This window comes from Harpia harpyja, chromosome 9, assembly GCF_026419915.1.
Source record: "Harpia harpyja isolate bHarHar1 chromosome 9, bHarHar1 primary haplotype, whole genome shotgun sequence".
Classification (NCBI taxonomy): Eukaryota; Metazoa; Chordata; class Aves; order Accipitriformes; family Accipitridae; genus Harpia; species Harpia harpyja.
In genome coordinates, this window is record NC_068948.1 from 11,659,848 (window position 1) to 11,679,174 (window position 19,327).

A 19,327-nucleotide genomic window follows, 5' to 3' on the forward strand; every position below is an offset into this window, starting at 1 on the left:
ACTGTTACATAGTTTTGATATTAATTTGACAAATGTAATCCCTAAGAATGAGGCTTATCACTGAAACAACAATAGGATTTTTGGGGTGTTGCTAAGCAGTATTGTGATTGTAGGGTTTGGATAGAAATTGGTCTTGTGAGTGAGAGGGGGGTAATGGCTCACAAAAATGCGTTAACCTTTCCACACCAGGGTGTGAGACGATGTATACTCGCCTCACTCCTGTGGGGTACCAACTGCTTCCTGCAAAGATTCACCCCAATTTCCATAGAAGGGGAAAAGATTGTAAAATCAATAAAATCATTATGGTTGTAGCTAATCTATTTTAAAGAAATACTTGTAAGCACTGTGCGTTATTAACACAATGAGATAGGTCAGTGCTTACGGGCTTTGCTGCCAGTCAGTTGCCCAGACACGGATATAACCACACAAACCCTCTGGTCTGCAAAGGGTCTGACAAGTGTTTACATGCGAACATTCATTAGAAGACTCGGTCAAGCAATTCATGCTTGATTAATTGATTATCCCATGGTGACAGTTCATTTTTTGAAATTGCTGCCAACCTGAGCAGGAGCAGGACAGTCAGACCAATGACAAAAGACATTGATGGACAAACATTGGACCTATTGGATAGCTGCTAGAGTGACAGACTGGCATCTACAGAGTTTAATCAATGCCTCAAAGACATGGCAACACTATAGAGACTGTTTATTTCTTTTCTGTGCATTTATGAATTGTTAATGCAGTCAATACGTATTAGCTTCATTTGTTGTTTGGTTAAAATGCAATTTGAATTTTCCAAGTTAAGAGTTGCCTTAATATCAGTTTTTGTACAGTGAAATTTATGAGTCCTTACAGATTTATAAGGTTTTATTGATGGCTAGAAAGCCAAGCGTAATTTCTGACTTTGTTTATTCCAACATTACAGAATTAGTAAGAGTTGACATTGCAGGGCTTATTGAATAAATTCATTTCCTTGGCAGTGTGTGCATTTTGAATTTTCTTGAGTTAAGGCAGAAAAAGTGGATGCATCAGCACAAGCTAGTAAATAGCAACTGCACTGCAAGAGGATTTCAAGCTAGAGTAATGCAAGGAAGCAGCTCTAAGCCAGAGCAAATTATCCACAGACAGTAAATGTGTTGGAACAGATCATCCCTTGCCTAATGGTACTGAAGTCCATTGAATTACCCAAGAGACAAGTTTGGCCCGATATTAATTTGCAGCAGATGTTTGACTAACTAATTATTTGAAAGAGCTTGAGTATATTGCGATATAATTACCTGATATTGCAGCGTACTGCTTTCAGAGCTTGTTTTTGGTCTTATTTGTGCAGTAGAAACAATAATGCAAAAGTCATGGTATAGGTCTTCTGAACGATCACTTGGTTTTGTGAGTATAAAGAAACAAGAATCCCAAATCATTAAATGATTGCAGCTTACAAATGAAGTCAGAAACTGACTGATCTGTGACCTAGCCCATGGGCAGACATTATTTTGAGCCTTGATGAGACAAATATTCAGAGAGCTGCTCTTCTCGCATCACCGACCTCCATTCTTCTCCCTCCTCAATATCCTCTTTCCTTGGACATTATATGTATAGGGTGACAGGGCAGGACTATGCTGATGCAGCAAATGTAGTTCTTTGTTCCTTCTGGATCCCTTGCTACTGGGAAGCTGCCCAGGGAAGCTGCTGTAGGTCACGTTTTTTGACAGCCCTGCCTAAAGATTTGAGCTTGTTCTCCTAAAGTTAGTAAAAGTTACCACTGAATTCAGTTGCAATTTCCACTACCATTGCTGTTGTCTTGTGAATTCCAAGATTTCTTGAACTGATCCCAAAGCTTGACGATTTCAGCAACAGGCTGTAGGAAAGAGTCTTTTCTACGCATCTCACTTTTTGCCACCACCATGTCACACATTTCTGTTCTGTTTAAACCCATCATTTCTGGTCTTTGTCCTCCCTGAAGTTCTAACCATGCAACCACCATGAGCTGCTCTGGGCATGACTGTGATGCCACGAACAAATTCAGATGAAGAACAAGGAGAGGCATCATGCTGTATGTCTTCTGAATTATGAGATTGTTCGGGAGTCACAATAAGAGAATTTTATGAAGAAAAATTAAAAAGATTGGGCTTCTTTGCCAAAGCAAAAAGAGCTTTGTAAGAAATAGGAGTGCTCCTGGGTTAGGGCATAACCTATCTTTTATTAATGAGAATATTGAAGAAACTTTACCTGATAGTAGTTTATTCCGTAGCAGACTACCTTGCATTTTCCTCTAAACCATATCATAATGTCCATTGCTAAAGACAGGATATTTTAATGGATAGATGGGCTGCTGATCTGAGCCACCATGGCAATTCCTATGCTCCTATTAACAGAGGCTGCTGTCATTCCAGTGACAATTAGCAGGCAAATCCTATTATACAGGAATAAGATCACCTAATCTCAACTCTGGTACATGCTATTCACTATGATAGGTGTTCATAAAGCTTCTGCAGGCTACAATACTTTGAACAAAAAATCCAGAAAATACAGAAATTGTGTTAGAAGACTTCACTTAAAAATGACAAGTTAGACATCTGCTACTTCGAAGTTATTACTCCAACCCTTTTAATTGGCATAACTACTTTTCTGTGCTGTTCAGAGTGGCTTTTTACAACTTGTGGTAATGTAGGAAAGCTAGTAAGGTCTGAAGTGTCACTAGCAATTTTCCTCTCTGCTGCATTTTTAACTTGTTTACAAAGGTAGAAAGCAAGAAAAAGATGCTTGGAGAGAGCCCACCAGGTACATTATCCACTCGGTGGTTTGATCCTTTTAAACTTGTTCATTAAGTGTAGCAAAGAGAGAGAAACATTGCAGGAGTGAATGTGAGAGAGCCTGGTTGCACACTGTAATGCATTCAGCCATTAAACAGCCCATCGCCATGCTCCAAGAACCCTCCTCTGGGTATTGCAGCTTGGTGCATGCTGAAGAGTGTGGCAGTTACTCAGCAATGAGGAAATCCAGCTTTTATTTAACAGTAAGTACTATCTTGGGGGTTCTTGCTTGGTTGTTTTTCGTCTTTCTTTCTAATAGGAAAAGGGCTAACTCCAAGAAATATGAAATCTAACCAAAAGAGGTTGAGTTAAGGGCAACCTGTACTTTCTGTTTAGTTGGAGCATAGAACAATTTCCGTGAATGACGATGATGTGTATTAGAACAATCCCTTCCACTCTTGCATAAGGTGTCTTTGGACGTGTGTAGTTTGCATACTAAATCTGGTACTTTGTCCCCTGTGTATTTAACTAGCTCTTCTTTATGTGACTTTCTACTCTGCAGTATTTGAAGTTTTGCAAAGTATTTAGCACTAGTATAAATCTTTTAACAATAGAGTTACCAGTTGAAGTTTAATGGTGGGAGATTAAGGTCATCTTTTTTTGTTGTGCTTGTTGCTTTGGAATAGGCCGCCTAACAGTCTACATACAAACCTTGACCATGCAAGCAGAATTTGGACTTAAAGGCTGCACCATGATGTTAAGTTAGTGTAATGTTACTAAGAACTCTCAAAATCAATGCATTTTAAAATCTGTTCATTATTGTTTCTATTTCACAGAGCTAGAATAACTGCTAGAATAACTAGAATCTGTTCCCATGATATACATGCTATTCCTGGTCTTTTATTGTACTTAATAGTTCCCTGGGTTAACTTAATTGTGAGCTGGGGGCTCCGACTCCAGAAGGCATGCTGTCTTGGGCTGATGCTCTTTCCAGTTACTACAATTAGATCTCAATTACAACAATGAAACAAAACAATTAACAGTTCTTCAAAAATTGTTATCCTTTTTCACAAAAATCTATTAATTTTTTTAGCAGCCTACATAACTCTCATTTCCCTTATTCTTCCCCAAAGCCCAGGATACACTTTCTCAGTAGCTCTTTCAATTACAAGTATCAGTATTATGATTCTTTGTCATGCTTTGTATTTTGCTGTCCCAAGACTCTAAATCTGTTCCTTTTCTCTTCCATGTTATCTTCAACATCTTCATAACAAAAGTGCTGCAAAAGCTATTGGAGAAAGATCAGTCTGTCTGACATCATTCTTTGCAGCATGGTAGATTTTGAATAGAGGCTACCAGCTCTCTTATATGAAGTAGCATTCTCCTTAACAAAGGAGGATAAGCATCAGAAGCATCTGGGGAAAACCTCTGATTCAAAGTGCTGCACTGTGAATATGAATTTTAACCAGTAATAAGAAAAAGCAGAGTAGCATCTTTAGTAAGCTGAGTTCAACTCTATTGAAGCACAGGGGCTGAAGGAACTGATAAGTACTTGGGACACAATCCAATCCAAGTCAATGGAAAAGTTCCTAGTGACTTCAGTGGTTTTTGAATCAGGTTTTCTAAAGCTATTTTTAAAGCATTTATGTACATGAATCTTCACCTGCATTAGGAGCTAACATAATTGTTGAGCAAATTAGCTATTTATGTGTATGAGTGGATAAAGCAATCCTAGAAAGATCCATGCGCCCAATGCACCGAAAGGTTGAAAGCAGAGTTGTTAGAACCTGCTGCGGCTGACCACTGATGCTCTTGGGTGTTGAAGTGGGAAGGCTCTAACTTGCCTGTGGGATTGCTAGATACTGTCCCAGTCCAGTCACGCTCACTTCCATAAGGGCTCTCACTGTTGTCTGGGCAGAGGAACAGTGGCTGAACTGAAATGCAGCTTAAAGGATGAGGTTGCCATCAGCTGTAGCAAAATGGCTATTTCTAGCAATTCTGAAGCTTTGGTTATTTCCCCAGATATATCTTTCCCTTTTTGTTGTTTCAGATATATAAATACATTTTAGAAGAAGAGATCTGAAAGATCCATGTTTGCAAGGAGGGTTAAATGTGGTTGCCATGAACAGCTGGAGTGTATCTAATGCGCTGCTTCTCTGTGTCTGGCCCCCATGGAATTGTACACAGTACTGCTCACTCCTGGCCTGATGGATAAGCAGTACGGGTAACCACAAGGAGGGGAAGAGAAGAGATACATGAAGAGTCATCCTCAAAAGTTCCCTGAATAAAGACAAAACAAATATTGTGTGGCTTCTGAAGAAACGTGGTGCTGGGTTTTTTCCCCTTGAAGCTGAGTGAGGCTGCAAAAAGGGCCATTAAGTGCAGGCACATTTACTGCTGACCCTGCTCCTGTGCTGGCCCAGTGAGATAATGCAACTTTTCAGCTGTGTGGTTATTTGTATCTGGTCTGGAGCACTCCTATATCACCCAGGAAGGACTGTGTTTTACTTCAATCTCCTTTTGGAGAGATCATTTCTGGTTTGTAGTCCAACCCAAATGTATAGCTTTAGGTGCATTTCTGGTAATTACACCCTTAAAACAGTAGTTTCAACCTTCATTAAGTCTGTGGGCCTCTAAAATTATTCTGTGGACATATGGACCTCTTTATATTGAGGTTTGCTAGGTGCAAGCTTACTTTTCTTACCTTTTTTTTGGACCTTTTAGTTACCTTAAAAGCAATCCATGGACTTCCAGGGGTCCACAGACCACACTGACTTACTGACAGCTACTGCACTAAAGTGATTGTGGAAAGGGAGAAACAGGGATGCCAGAGCTCACGGATCAGCTCCATGGTGTTTCCAAGCATCCAACATCTGGGCTGGTTTTGCAGAAGTAAAGTTGACAAATGTGCCTCTGAGGGAGCTGTACAAGACTGTTTATGCATTGCCTCTAGAATCAAATTTTGCTGGGGAGAAATCCCTACATTGTATCTTCAGACTGTAGGTATACAATATTACTAGCTAGAAGCTGTTGAATTTTAAGCATAAGTTTTAATTCCCATGGTTTGTACCCATTGCATCGTAATGTTTTGTTGTGGGAAGTAGCATCTACCAAACCTCTCTGTAACATATATGGTACATCATTTTGTTTGTCATGTCCATCAGAAAAGCAGCTGTCATAATTTTTAATTTTACTGCCTTCAAATAGCCTTTCCAAATGCTAATTTCCTTGTAATGCATTCTCAGTAATTTTAAATAGGCCAACAAAACCAGCACGTAATTTGCAGTTCTGCTTTCTTTTTTGAAGCACCTGGGCTAGACTTTTTTCATAATAAAATTGATATCTAATTTACCACCCATATTATTCTAATCACAGTAACAACTTTCAGTTTGCATACTGTGTAATCATGCTTTCACATTATTCAAAACCAGTTTATATCTGGTGAACTTCTGATAATTGTTTCTTTAGTTTCCGACAGTTATTTAATTGTCTTGTTAACACGGATCATTTGATTTTATATCAGATTAAACTGCGGTCTCAATGGTTCATTTTTGCAATATGCTGTGTTGACAGAAAGGTACAGAGAATTTGAATTGATATATATCTTATTAAATGCAGATTTCATTAGCATATCATATTAATACTCTTTCCAGTTCAATAAATTTGTGTGGCACTTAAAAAACTATTAGCTTCTCTATAAAGCTCTGTATAAACATTTTGAAGTTGTATGTTGTAGTTCATTAGTTTTCGTATATGCATGTATGCAGGAATTTGCTTTCAGCTTTTGAAAATAGGCACCGATGGGAAGGTGCTTCCTCAGTGGTGATGCAGTGATTGGTAGGTTATCCTGCAACATAGTTTATGGTTGTTGGGCTTGGGAGTGGGTTTTTTGGTATACGTGTTTTATGAGAAAAACACATTCTTTGGCAGTAATTATTTTGTTTAGGACTAGAATGGTTGAGGAAGGGATTATATCTTTACCTTAATAAAATTCTCTAATTAAAAATAAGTCACATTTTTTACATCTGCCACTTCATATCAGGTAGCTCCCCAAAAGACCCATTCATTGCTCATGCATCATGGAAAGCAGAGATGAGAGCTCAACACAGCAGGAGATCAAGTTGTATTTAATGCCACGTCTAGAAGAGAGCGATGGTTTACTTTATAAATATTAGATTTCCTTTGAAATGCCACTTAAGCAGACTATGTCAACATTTTGAATTGGTAGCTAAACTAAAAAAACTTGGGAAAAGAATACATTGAGGTTTTTTTCTTTTTTTTTTTCCTGATGCAATGTTGCTTACCTCTCAGTGTAAATAATTTTGTTTAATCCAGAATGTTTCATTCTGGTTTGGGATGTGTTTTAACCTCCCCCCCCTCCAAGAAATAAAATTTTGCAAAATTTACATTTCAAGTATACTTGTTTAGAAAGATCATTTTTGTTTGAAACCACACTTTTCAAATTACCTATATGAAGGATAGAGAGCATTCGCTGGCTCTCCGGTGGGAACAGTGAGAAAGCTTCCCCTGGACTAGGAAGAGCATTATCAGATGGCACTGCCCCAGGGTATTGATTGAATATAAGCAGTAGCACCAGTAGATAAGCTTGACTGGTATTTGTTTTAAACTCTGATTTATCAGGGCCAGCCAGTGACACGAGCTATTTGGCATTTACGCATGGCAGTCATGATACAGCCTGGCTGGGTAACATGCTAACTGCAAATGTTTCAATAGCTTTTGAGCATTCATTTTTAAAAAACAAACTGCAATGTATTAAGTCCAGGAAATGCAAAGAATAAAACTAGAAAAGTTTTTTCCCCTTAGTATAAATAACCTACAAGATAGATTTGATTTGAAGAAACACCTTGTATTACCTTCACCGCCTCTGAGAACCCTGCTGGTATCACTGTCTTGTCCAGTTATATTTGGCACTGAAACCACAGTGGCCCACTGTGAGGATGGACAGACTTCCAGTCTGCTTTTATTACTACTTCTATGCTGAGGGATAAAACCCCTATCATCTTTAGGACCTGATCTTGCCCAGAGAATTGTGCAATTACTAAACCTGCTGCAGAGAAAAGGAACAGCTAAATCAGTCAGCTCTCTTCAACGAACTCATTAGGCACTACCTAGGCCTGCTGGTAAGGGAGAGGGGACGTTCTAGCTCCATAAATTAAAATAGCATGGAGACATAACAAAGCTTGAAAATGTAGTGTAGAACAGTTCCCATATATTTTGCACACGTGTTTTCTGCCGGACCTGGCCACCACCCCTCGGTGGCTCCGAGCCATTAGGTCTGGCTTTGGCTGGACAGGCTTTCACTGGCCCTATGTCATGACGTAGTGCGTGCTGCCCAGGGCAAAACATCATGGCAATGTGAACGCTGTGCTGACTGCTGTGTTACAGCAACTGGATGCTATGATGCTTTCTGCCCATGATGCTACCAGACCGCGTTGCTTTTCAGCTCGCTGTGGGACACTGGTTTTTGTCTGCGGCAGCAGTCCTAACCGGAGTTGATGGTCATTCCTACCCCATGACTGCAATCTGCTGTTTAGCAGTGAGTTTGTTTTGACGGTGAAGTCTGCATTTATTAGTCTATACCAATTTTCTCCTCCTTGTGACGGGAACATTAACAGAGAAACGACTTGTGGATTGTCCCATTCTGCGTCTAAAAAACCTGCTTGGCCACCCGCACGTGGATTCCCATTTCCCCTAGAGGTGCCCTGCAGCTGAGCTATAGCTGCGGAGAGGATGGACACAGCAACCCAAATGCAGCTGTGCGTTGAAGAAATCTTTGTTTCGTGAAATTCCTGCCAAAGAACGTTTCAGCTTGCTAGATAAAAGAAACGGAGACAGATTCATGCAACTAGGCTAAGAAAACGCAGTTGTTACATGCAACAGGTGTAATTAGTGCTTTGTTTAGGGAGCAAAGTCAAAGCCAGGAAACAGAATTGCCTTTCCCAAGATAAGGCTCTAACTCTGAGCACCTTCTCTGTTGAGACAGGAGATGGTAAATATTTTGCCACTGTCAAGACCAGTGTTGCTGTGCTTGCTTCTGATTCCTCTAAATGACTAAAAGAAGATGATTTGTCTTGCTAATTGGAGCTGCTCTCATAGCAAATAGGGTTTTTCTTAGAATATTAACAATTTGCCCTTCACTTGAATGTTTTTACAGCATCAATAGTTGGTTGCTAAAAGGACAGAAACTCAGAAACATTTAATTAACGAATATTAAAATATTCAGAATTCTTGAAATGCTGTCTCAGCAGTTCTTTGTGAAACATCATTATAATCAAATGACTATCTGTTTGTGGTGGCGTGGAGGGCTGAGATCAAAGCGGCTGAATGCTGTAAAAATGCCTATGAATACACGCACCCTTCTGAACTCAGTAGGAGCTGGCGTTTGACTCACACTCCCTGATTTGAGGGATTTGAAATCTAATTAACACTGAATTGCAACAAAAATAGACAAAGATCAAGGGACAGAAGGATGCCTTCGCTAGTCAACGTATGGACAGGGCTGGAAGCAGCGTGCTTGGATAAGGAATGTGAAGAAGGATGGCAGTGTGCTGTCTGCCGTGTCCCTGAGAGGGAAGCTGCAGGCGGTTCAGTCCTGCTCCCCAGGCTGCGTCGTGCGAGATGTTTAAAAGTCGGTGTTTTTTCCCCTACTCAAAAATATAAGTAAATAACCAAAAAATACAGCAAGGCCGATGCTGCAGAAGTTCCTCCCCAAAGCCCTGAAGTAAAGGGGGCAGGAGGTGCCAAGACAACAGCTGTGTGCGGGAAGAGTACTGCTGCTGATCTGCTCAACGTCATTCAGAGCAAAAAGGAGAATCTTCTTCACACTTGGAAGGGACTGTGGTGATGGCACATCCAAGACTAATGTGAAGGGTAAATCAAGTAGATTCAGCCTTTGAAGTTGAAGGGGAAAAAGAGTAAAATTCACTTGTCTATACTGTAGGTCTCCAATTTCTGATTTGTGATTCCATGGAGGAAAGAAATTGTGTCACTGAGCTCCTTTTAGGAACTGTGTCCTTGGCTTATTAACTCGTTTTACGTGTTGTCCAATTTTGGGGGGGAAAGGGCTGCATTTGTGTGGGGGTGGTATTATTTTAGGAGATGTCTTAGTTAATTATTATCTACTGAAACATCACCTAGGCGATACTCTTTCTCTGTCATGCAGCTTGATACCTCATGCAGTAAAAGGTAACTCTTCCATAGTTCATTAAATTATGTTGTGGTGAACTTATCTCCACTGGGTCTCAATTAAGAAGTGAAGCCAGTGCCTTCAGAGGAAAAGGCAGAGAACAATCAGAATATACTGAATATATAATCTGATCTCTGGAAACAAGCAAGAGGAAAAATATCATGTGCAAATGTGTAGACGTTAAGAATGTGTTATGTCTCAAAGATTTGTATATGGAAGTATAATATAATTAGATCATTATTGTTCATTAGGAATATTTAGTGCTTTTAAAAATTTAAGGTGTTCTTCCTAAGCTCATTAACTACTGTAAATTTACTGTAGTAAATATTCGTTTTCCTTACTACTTCCCTTGTCTCCGTTTTAGCACCCCTGGGAACTTCAGTCGTACTGATTCTGGGCCCATTCTCTATTAACATGAATTATAAAACTGCAGTAAATTTTTTGTTACATTCTAATTTAATTAAACATTTCGGTTTTAATATTTTTTTATTTTCCTTCTAAAAAATGTTTGAAGTATCTAGCAGAACTAGTCTCTCTGGATGTTTTTCTACAAAAAACCTCACAAAGCTCCTTTCATTAAATAATTTCAAATGTGAAGAACAGAAAAGGAAGTTATCTCAACTTCTGTTTCTCAGACCTCCTTTCCTACCATTTTTCTCTGCGTGCTGCACACACCTTTTTTTTCCTGTTTCTCTCCCATTTACATGCTTTTCTTCCCTAATGCTGTTGTTATAACAGTTTGCTAAGGTCTGTTCATTTTGTTTTTCTCCTAAAAAATATAAATGAGCCCAAGAAGCATTCTGCAGGTATTGGTGAAATATGACTGGAACAGGCAGTGACAAGGCTGGTTTAACATGCAGCACCAAACACATCATCAATATATAGGTGTTAAACAATACCTGACTTTGTACATTCTTGGGTAACTTAATTCCCTTCAATAGCATGAGAATGAGCAGCTCATAAATGCAGAATAATTGGAATTTTAATTAGGTAGCAACTTAAGGATGTCTTCTGTTTACAAGGTAATAACATCTCTTGAGCTAAATGAATGGAGGGGCAGGTTTCAATTTAACAGCTTACAAAAAACCAGTTGATTGTTTTCCGCTATTAATCTTGGCTGTTCACAGTATCTAAGTGAACTTGGTGGCTGAGGTGCCGATGTTTGTTTTGGGCACGTGAATGGTATCCCAGCCCTGTTTAAGTTCTCACCAAAGTCTTCAGGGTGAGTTTTAAACAATTACCGTGAACTACATTAAAGTCTCAATGAGTACAGAATTGCTTTGCTATGGCACAAAATTCATGGTATCTGCCTGCAGGTGTATACATTTACTTTTGCGACTATTTGAATACATGCCTTTTCATTTGTTTACAATGGAGTAGTGAGAGGAATTTGTTTTCTTGTATGAGATAAGCATCATCATGTTTTTCCTAGCAGCTGCATGCACAATTAGGAGGACCCAATTAAAGCTGCATTCAGTTCACACAGAGTGGCAGTGATTGCTGTCTATAATTTCTCCTGTGGTTTGACTTCTGGGCATTAAGCTGTGCAGAACTTTATTAATAAATAAAGTCAAGTCAAACAAGTTTAAAAAAGAAAAAAAAAAAAGCAACAAGCTGGAAACTGGCACATAGGATCTTGGCCGTTGTGCACTACCTACAGCTTGAGAAAAGGAGTCTCCTCTCCCACCCCCCTCAAATAGCCACTGGGCAAATGACCAGTTTCCTCTGTTTAGGCTTGGGCTTTCTGTCCTCCTGGCCACAAGAATAAGTATTTGTGTGTCTCCGCGGCTTCCATGTCAGCCACTCTGACTGCAGCAGATGCAGGCCATGCGAAGACTCCTGTGAATTTAAGCCTAAAATAATTCTAAGGCCAAATATACATTTGTTTGTCCCAAGCTTTATCTGTGCCATCATTACAGAAAGCTCAGCACTGCCAATCGTTATGCCAAATGGAAGGAGAAAGGTGAATGAATTAGAATAGAGAAGGAACAGGGCACTGGAGCACAGCCACCTTCTTGAAGGATGAGGGATTTCATTCACAACCTGCTTTTTTTTTTCCCCTCCTGAGGCTGTTCAGTGCCCACTGCTCCATAAAGGGACTTGATGTCCCCTGATTTCCTCCCAGCCTGTGTAACTCTCCTTGTGTACGCACATACATACGTGGTGGCACAGCATGTTTCACTTTCGTCGTTTAGGGATACTCAAAATCTGCAAACACTGATCTCTTGGCTAATGCGCTACGAAGAGCAAAACATCAAACATCCATTCCCTGCAAAGAGTTTTATGAGAAAATGTGTGGTTTCCAACTAAAAAGTGGGAACAGAAGCCCCAAAAGAGTCCATTTCAGTAGGTATGAACGGCCAGTGGATAGTGATTCTGAAAAAAGAGGACAAGAGCATGTCTGAATTGCTCTGATGTGTAGAAGTGGCAACGGAGGAAGGGCCTGGCTGGAGCATTTTTCCCCTTAATCACCACATAGGTCTCCTGAGGTGGCTGAGACCAAAAAGGGACAAAGATGGGACTTAATTTTACAAGATGCAGAATATTCTGACCCTCAGGCAGCAGAGCACTTCAGGCATTGGAGCAGAGCTAACAGTCGAGCCACTCAGTTGATATTGAAGTGGTTTTCTGCACTGATGCTATGAGCTAGCATCTTGTAGGATAGGGCCTGTATAGAATAAGATTAAAGTCAGTTATTCACCTTGCGTATGTCAAGTGGTGACAGATCCAAAACCAGTCACTTACTTTCAAATATAGATTATTCATTTGGAGAAAATGATAAAGATGTCCACAAGAAGTTGCTCTTGTGTAGGGCCTATACAAGATCAATTATTTGGCTTTTTATGCTCTCTTGACTGGTGCTGAAACCATAGTTAACTGGCAGTTTTGATGCTGATACACAAAGCAAGCCATAATAGAGAAGAAAGCCACCTTTAATTTCAAGCTCCACTAGAATCATGAAAGGAAAATTAATGTTTACTAAATGAAAAAAGGATGGTATTGCTGGAGAGAGGAACTTTTGGTTAAGCTTTTAGGCAAACGTTAATAACTTTGAGAAATGGAAACATATATTATAAGACATGTTTAAAACGGCATAAACTTTAGAAAATCCAGAAAGTATTTTCAACTTACCTAAGCTCCTCAATGTGGTATCAAGTTTTAAAAATCAAGCAAACTGAATGACAGCTGGCATATGGAAGGAGGCTTTCTAGTACTGACACATTTTCTATGAAAAATTCAATATAGCCTTATATTTAGAATAAATGTTTTGAGGTGAAATGAAAGTCTGCTGATCAACTTTTGCATATTTCTGTAATGCCTCTGCAAATTTCTAGGGGAATCTGAGAAGCATCCAGGCTTGTTCCCTAGGAATATACTTTCATAAAGCTGCCACTCTAAGAGTCTTCTGACATATCACATTGCGGTTGAGTTGTGCCTGTGATATGTTGCCAAGCTCCATAAACGAATGCAGCTCTGAGATGGCAGGTCACTTTTTATTTTGCCAGACACAACAAAGAAGTGTCAACCTCTGACAGTTTTTAAAAGTAGGCTTTAAAAGAAATATCAAACCTCTTTTTTTAACCAGTCAGTATCTGAGAAGAAGTGCTTACAGAAAAAGAGAGGATAAGGAAATTTGTGGAAGTGGAAGCTGCACTACGTGAGTGATTTAGCACTACATCGCTCTATTTTTATGCTGATAAATACATTTGGGATTAGGTGACATGGACTTTATGCCATCAAATAAATGGGCAGTGGATCTGGTTCAGTCATCTGATGTGTGTGTGCACCACTGCAGTGGGATTATAACCACTGCTAGTAATGCACTGAATTTTGTGATTATGTCACAATATGGTTTGGTCTTGCATCTTTGTTGTAGGATCTCGTGGTCCTTAGGTACCTTGAATCCCTGCAGAGAACCCCCTTTATAATAGGAAATGGAAACATTTAGCAGGTGAATTGCCTGATTTAACACAATACAGCACAAACTATGAGCAGTAGGGCAGGACAGGAACAAACTGCAGCAGCTTTGGATCCCAATTCCACAGTCTAACACCGAAGTGCTCTGACTCCTGTAAAGCACTTGCTGATGGTCGACAGGAAATACTGGTCCTATAAATGCTGGCCTGTGATGGTATAGCTAAGAGCTGTATTTGCTTTAATAGGCTTTAGGCTAAAGCATTTAAACAGAAACTGAAAAAAAAAGAAAAGAAAAAAAAGTGGCGCGCTCTCAATACCATGTCATAAATAAATGCTGCATTTTTCATAAGACTGCCAAGGATATGGCACGGTCATGAAAGCAGGGAAAAAGCATTGTAGGAGACAATCTCTATATATTACTTGTGATAAAACAGCTTATATGTGATTGCTTTCAGCACTAGATTGCATTTCTTTTGAACAGGTTTGCACTGGCTGTGTGGTGTAGGGTTTCCTTTGTAACCATCTGGACAGTGTTTGATCCCCCTATAGCAGTAGACTGATGAAAGTCATTGCGAGCACTTCTTTCCAATGTAAAAAATAACCAGGTTCACATTCACAGTCAGTCTAAACCACAACCATTTCAAGCAACAGAAAATGGAATATCATACTCATAAGACCACATTTCCCTTATTAAGTGCCTTGCCTCTGCAGACAAGAAAATAGATCTTTCTCTTTTCATCCCAATAACTGCAGACATTTGGGAACTAGTCTGCACACAGAGAAGTTCTTTGCTGGAGGAAGTTCAGCTAAAGAAGACTCAGAGGATGCAACTGCAGAAGGTTCATCCACTCTTGAGCTGGTGGAAGCTACCCTTACACGCATACCAGTATGCCACTTTTGCTTGAAAAGAGTATTGGCGAGCCCACTGATATCTGCTACAATCACCAGATTCTTTTGTTCATGATTTCTGCTGATGCTGTTAGTTGAGAAGCAGATTAAATGGCTTCCAGTTTACAAAGAGAAGTAAGTCACAAATTGTAGGAAAATTACTTCTGAAATTATATATCAATGCTAGTTCATTTTCAATTGTATTTATAAAAAGTTTCCAGTATGACAAACAAGTGGTACATTGTGCAGTAGGATAGTATTATGGAAATGTACAGCCAACATGGAGATGTGCATAGGACTGTAATTTGTGAGTAACAAGGTGTATGTGCTCTGAATAAGTAATTAAGAAAATTTCAGTATAGCTATAATATTGGTATTTGCTCTGAGACTACTGCAATATACAGTAAGATTTCTGCACTGTGGATCCCTTGTGCCATCAGGTTTGCAATAGCATTCGCATGCCAGCCCTTCAGACTGTCGTCTCTCCTTCCTCCCACTCCTCCCTATCAAACCCTTAGTAAAGCAGAAAATAAAGAAGATGACAGTATTATGTTAGAAACTGGTAGATGAGCTAAGGACAGCAATCACTGCAGAATATCAGTCAGATGAGTTTCAGGCTTGGTTATCTTCATACTTGACTTTCAAATTCTGATATAGGCAGAGTGCAAAGCCATTTCCATCCTACTCCCCGTTTTCACCCTTTTGGAGCTTTCACAATGTGCATCCTTTGAGATGTATTTTCCACCTTTTACCAGCTCCCAGAGGAGTGTGTGTCCATATATATTCATCTTTAAAAGTTCTAACTGAAAAGTCTTACAGGTTTGTGAATTCAGTAACCATATTGCAAAAACCCAATAATTTTTTCCCACAGACTTACTCGCCATGTAGAGAGAAATTTGCTACATGAATATAGGTGTAGAGGAATATCAATACTTCCCCTAGTTTTTATTTGGCAAAATCTCCTATTATAAAAGTAGATGCCATTTTAGAATATCCCTCCTCTTCTGACTAAAGTCCATAGAGCACATGGTCTTAAGTACAACTATAGATACTGTAGTACAACTATAGATTCTGTGTCCCTGGTGCAACTTGGAAGCAGTGGTCCTGGCATTCATGACCTCACCTGACCACCTGCTATTCATGACCACAATCCTGTCTCCAGCCCATGGACTGGCTGGTCTGCAGCTCAGAAGTTTGTGTAGGCATTTGAAATCCACCTGAGAGCTGTCAGGATGGGTTGCATCCTCTAGACTCTTCTCTCACTTGCTGACATCGTTTGTCCAAGTTGCTCTCTCTTGTACCAGCCAAATGCAGCTCTCACAAATCCAAGTTCTCCATGCTGTCAGTGATCTCATAAACCGCAGTGGCCCTGGCCGAGGCTGTAAAGGTGCTCGTTAGCCCTCTCAACTCTTCCACTGTAAACCCTGAGAGAGAGGAGGGCGCATGCCATTACGCTGAAGAAGCCTCCTGCTAACCACAGGGCTGGACAGGCCCCTTCCCAGCTCCTTTTGTGGTTCCAGGACAAACACAGCAGTGGCTGCACATTTGGTTACTGTAAAGTTTTTGCATGTTTAACATCCTATCACAGACAGGAGATTTATACGTTCAAGAGTCATTAGCATTAGGATGGGGATATATGTATTAAATTTTTCTTGTGCATCATGTGCAAATGTTCTTGACTGACCCAAAACGAATCCTTTACTGTGTCTGTTTAAGAATAATGGCATGATTACTGCAGAAGCCAAGTTTTATATAATTATACAGGGAGAATTATTAGAAGAGCATCACATTTCTGTATGGTGTATGACTATCATTCATACCACTTCCCAACCCACACCTCTGCTTTATCCCGCATTCTCCATAGCAATAGCACTCTTCATGGATGCTGAGAGAACAACTGTCGTAAGTGAAGTTATTGTCTCTTTAATGACCACAGGAATATGTACTGAATTTAATATATTGGCTTGGGAAATCTGTTTTGCCCACCCTAAATGGCTGTCTGTCTTAAATACATCTGCTCAGAGTGATGTGCATTATATAAATAAAACTACACAGACAGCATGTTTGTCAATCAGCAAAAAAGGCTCTACACCCGCTATCCTGGGCACATATACTTTGTAAGCATTGGTTTCCAACAGATAAATGTAATCAAGGTTTATATGCTCACAGAAGCCAACAGGATGGGATTGTTTCACTCGAAAGATCAGAAGAAAATTGTAACTAATGTTGTGGAAAATTACTTTGATATTGCTTTCTCAGTACAGCATCACAATTAGGTAGCAATGTGAAGCACAGGGAAAGAATAAATGAATAGTAACAAATCAACACAAACAGCTACTGTCAGGAGTACTTTGCTCAGTGAAAGTAATGTAAGCATTACTTAAAGTTTTATGACTGTGGATTTTATACTGGTTTAAGTAGTACATCAAGGTCTCACCATCATGCTTGCTAGGACTAAAACAATCAAGAACAATTTCCGGAACAGACAGATAAAACTGAAGTACCAAAGTATTTTTATTAATCTTGTTTCATAAGTTGTACTATCTTAAATTAAAGATGACTGAACGTACTAACAATGAAAAATGCCCTTTTGGACGATGCAAAATTCTCCTACGCTGCTTTTCAGTGGAAAATAAATGTTACTGACTTTTCTCCAGCCTTCCTGATGAGATTCCAGCATCTTGCAAATACGTTTTACTACACAGTAACTACACGGGAAATACAAAGGCTAATCCAATAAAACTTTGCCATGCAGAATCTGTTGTCCTAAGTAGCTTAATGACACGTGCATTTGTTCAGTTCTATTAAGGGAGCAATCAGACAAGCAAATTATAGGAATATCTAATCTCTGTTAGAAACAGGCCCTTTTAAGGAGAAACGCTGAACAGGGGAAAGGAAGGATCCTTTTCAGCACGCCAAAAATGTCGCTTGTGATTGACAGATTTTCACAGGAGACTGTCTAGAGATGAAATATGCCTAGCTCTCTTTTTAATGAAATGAATGGATATTTTTTCCTGTGTCCTTTAAGCTGCCTAATATGTTTTAGTGATAACTGGTATCATTTTCAGAAGCAGTGGATGTAAGGAGTTTCTGAGTCCACTGGGAGTTGAAAGCACTTAACAAACATGAAAATCAGCCAAACAGAAATAAGAGTAATTGTATTGAGCACCTTTTACTCAAGGGTACAGTCTGAGTCCTGTTAACATAAATAGTAATTGAATGTGAGAATGGAGCAATTGATTACACACCTTTGGCAGTAACAGCATCATTGGGATGTTCATATTTTAGCTACGCAGAACCCTACCCACAGCAATCGGGTATGTTTCAGAGTGAGTTTACCTGCTGGGGGTAGGACATCTGTTCAAACTCGCTTTTATTTAAATGTGCTTGGGTGTCCCCTTCTACAGTTACATTGCTCTCAAAAATCACTTCACAGTGATTTCACTTCACAGTACTACAGTCAGCAGTTGGCGTTCAAGAGGTTTGCAGCAGAGAGAACAGAGGTACGACAGGTCAAGATGAGGGACCAATAATGAGAAAATGGAGAAGAAATTGCACTCATTTTGAGAGACCACTAGAAATTCCTTCTCTTTCAGGAGCAAAGAATTAATGTTTCAATGTAAAGTTGCACATTCTTAGATGCATTAGAGTACTGCCTGCCTTTGCTGTCTGTATGTCTTTCCCCTCATCCCCAATCTACTGGCCAATTTCAGTCAAATGTGGCCAATACCACCAGTTTTAATCTGTAAGCTCTTTTGTATCTAAGTATACAAAAATAAATTGCAAAAGCACTGAAGGGACTGGTTAATTCTCTGCTTTCCACAACACTGATGATTCATTATTTCTATAGTTTCAGCTGAGTGGCTGCTTTCAAAATTGGTGTGCAGTTGGACTAAATAATAAACATATTAAAGTACAGATTGTTTAGTGACATGGAAACAAGCACTTAGTAAACCTGGACACAGAAATTCGTACTTAATGTAATTATTTAACAGTTCTCTGCATTAGGGTTCAGCTCCCTTAGAAATGTTAGTAATACTTTAAAATATACACAGTTGTGTTCATTATACAATGAAGATTTCAATGGAATAGACTTTTTATAAAGCACATATGTAGTCAAAGGAGAATTTCAGTGCATATAAGAGCAAACATAGTGACAAAACCTCGGTGCACAGGGGCATTATTATGAGCTGGAGTAACTGCACTGGTATTTGTCTAGGCTCTAAACAAGCCTTCATTACAGCCTTAGTCAAAGAGAAAGCGACTGTAAGTAAATCAAGAGATCTTTTTCTTTTTCATACTTCTGGCGTGCCCCTCCTTTAAAAGGACACCACTATTTCAGCCCACAGTTTCTTAGTTTTCTTATTGATGTGGTCTTCATGGCTCTTCACAGTTTAAAGTCAGAAGCACAGGAAGATGGCGTGTATATGAATGAAAGTTATGAAAAGTTTAATGGAAGTTAAACACTTTAAAGGAAAGCATTTTATGTTTCTTGCATGACTCATTTATGCATCTCTTATTTTACATCTCTATGACACACTGAATACCATATACAAGCAAAGGT

At 39.4% G+C, this 19,327-nt stretch overlaps 1 protein-coding gene across 3 annotated transcripts in view; it reads right to left on the reverse strand.

The window, feature by feature from the left end:
- Positions 1-19,327, reverse strand: part of CHST8 (carbohydrate sulfotransferase 8) — a 191,042-nt gene that overhangs the window by 125,899 nt on the left and 45,816 nt on the right. The window lies entirely within an intron of this gene.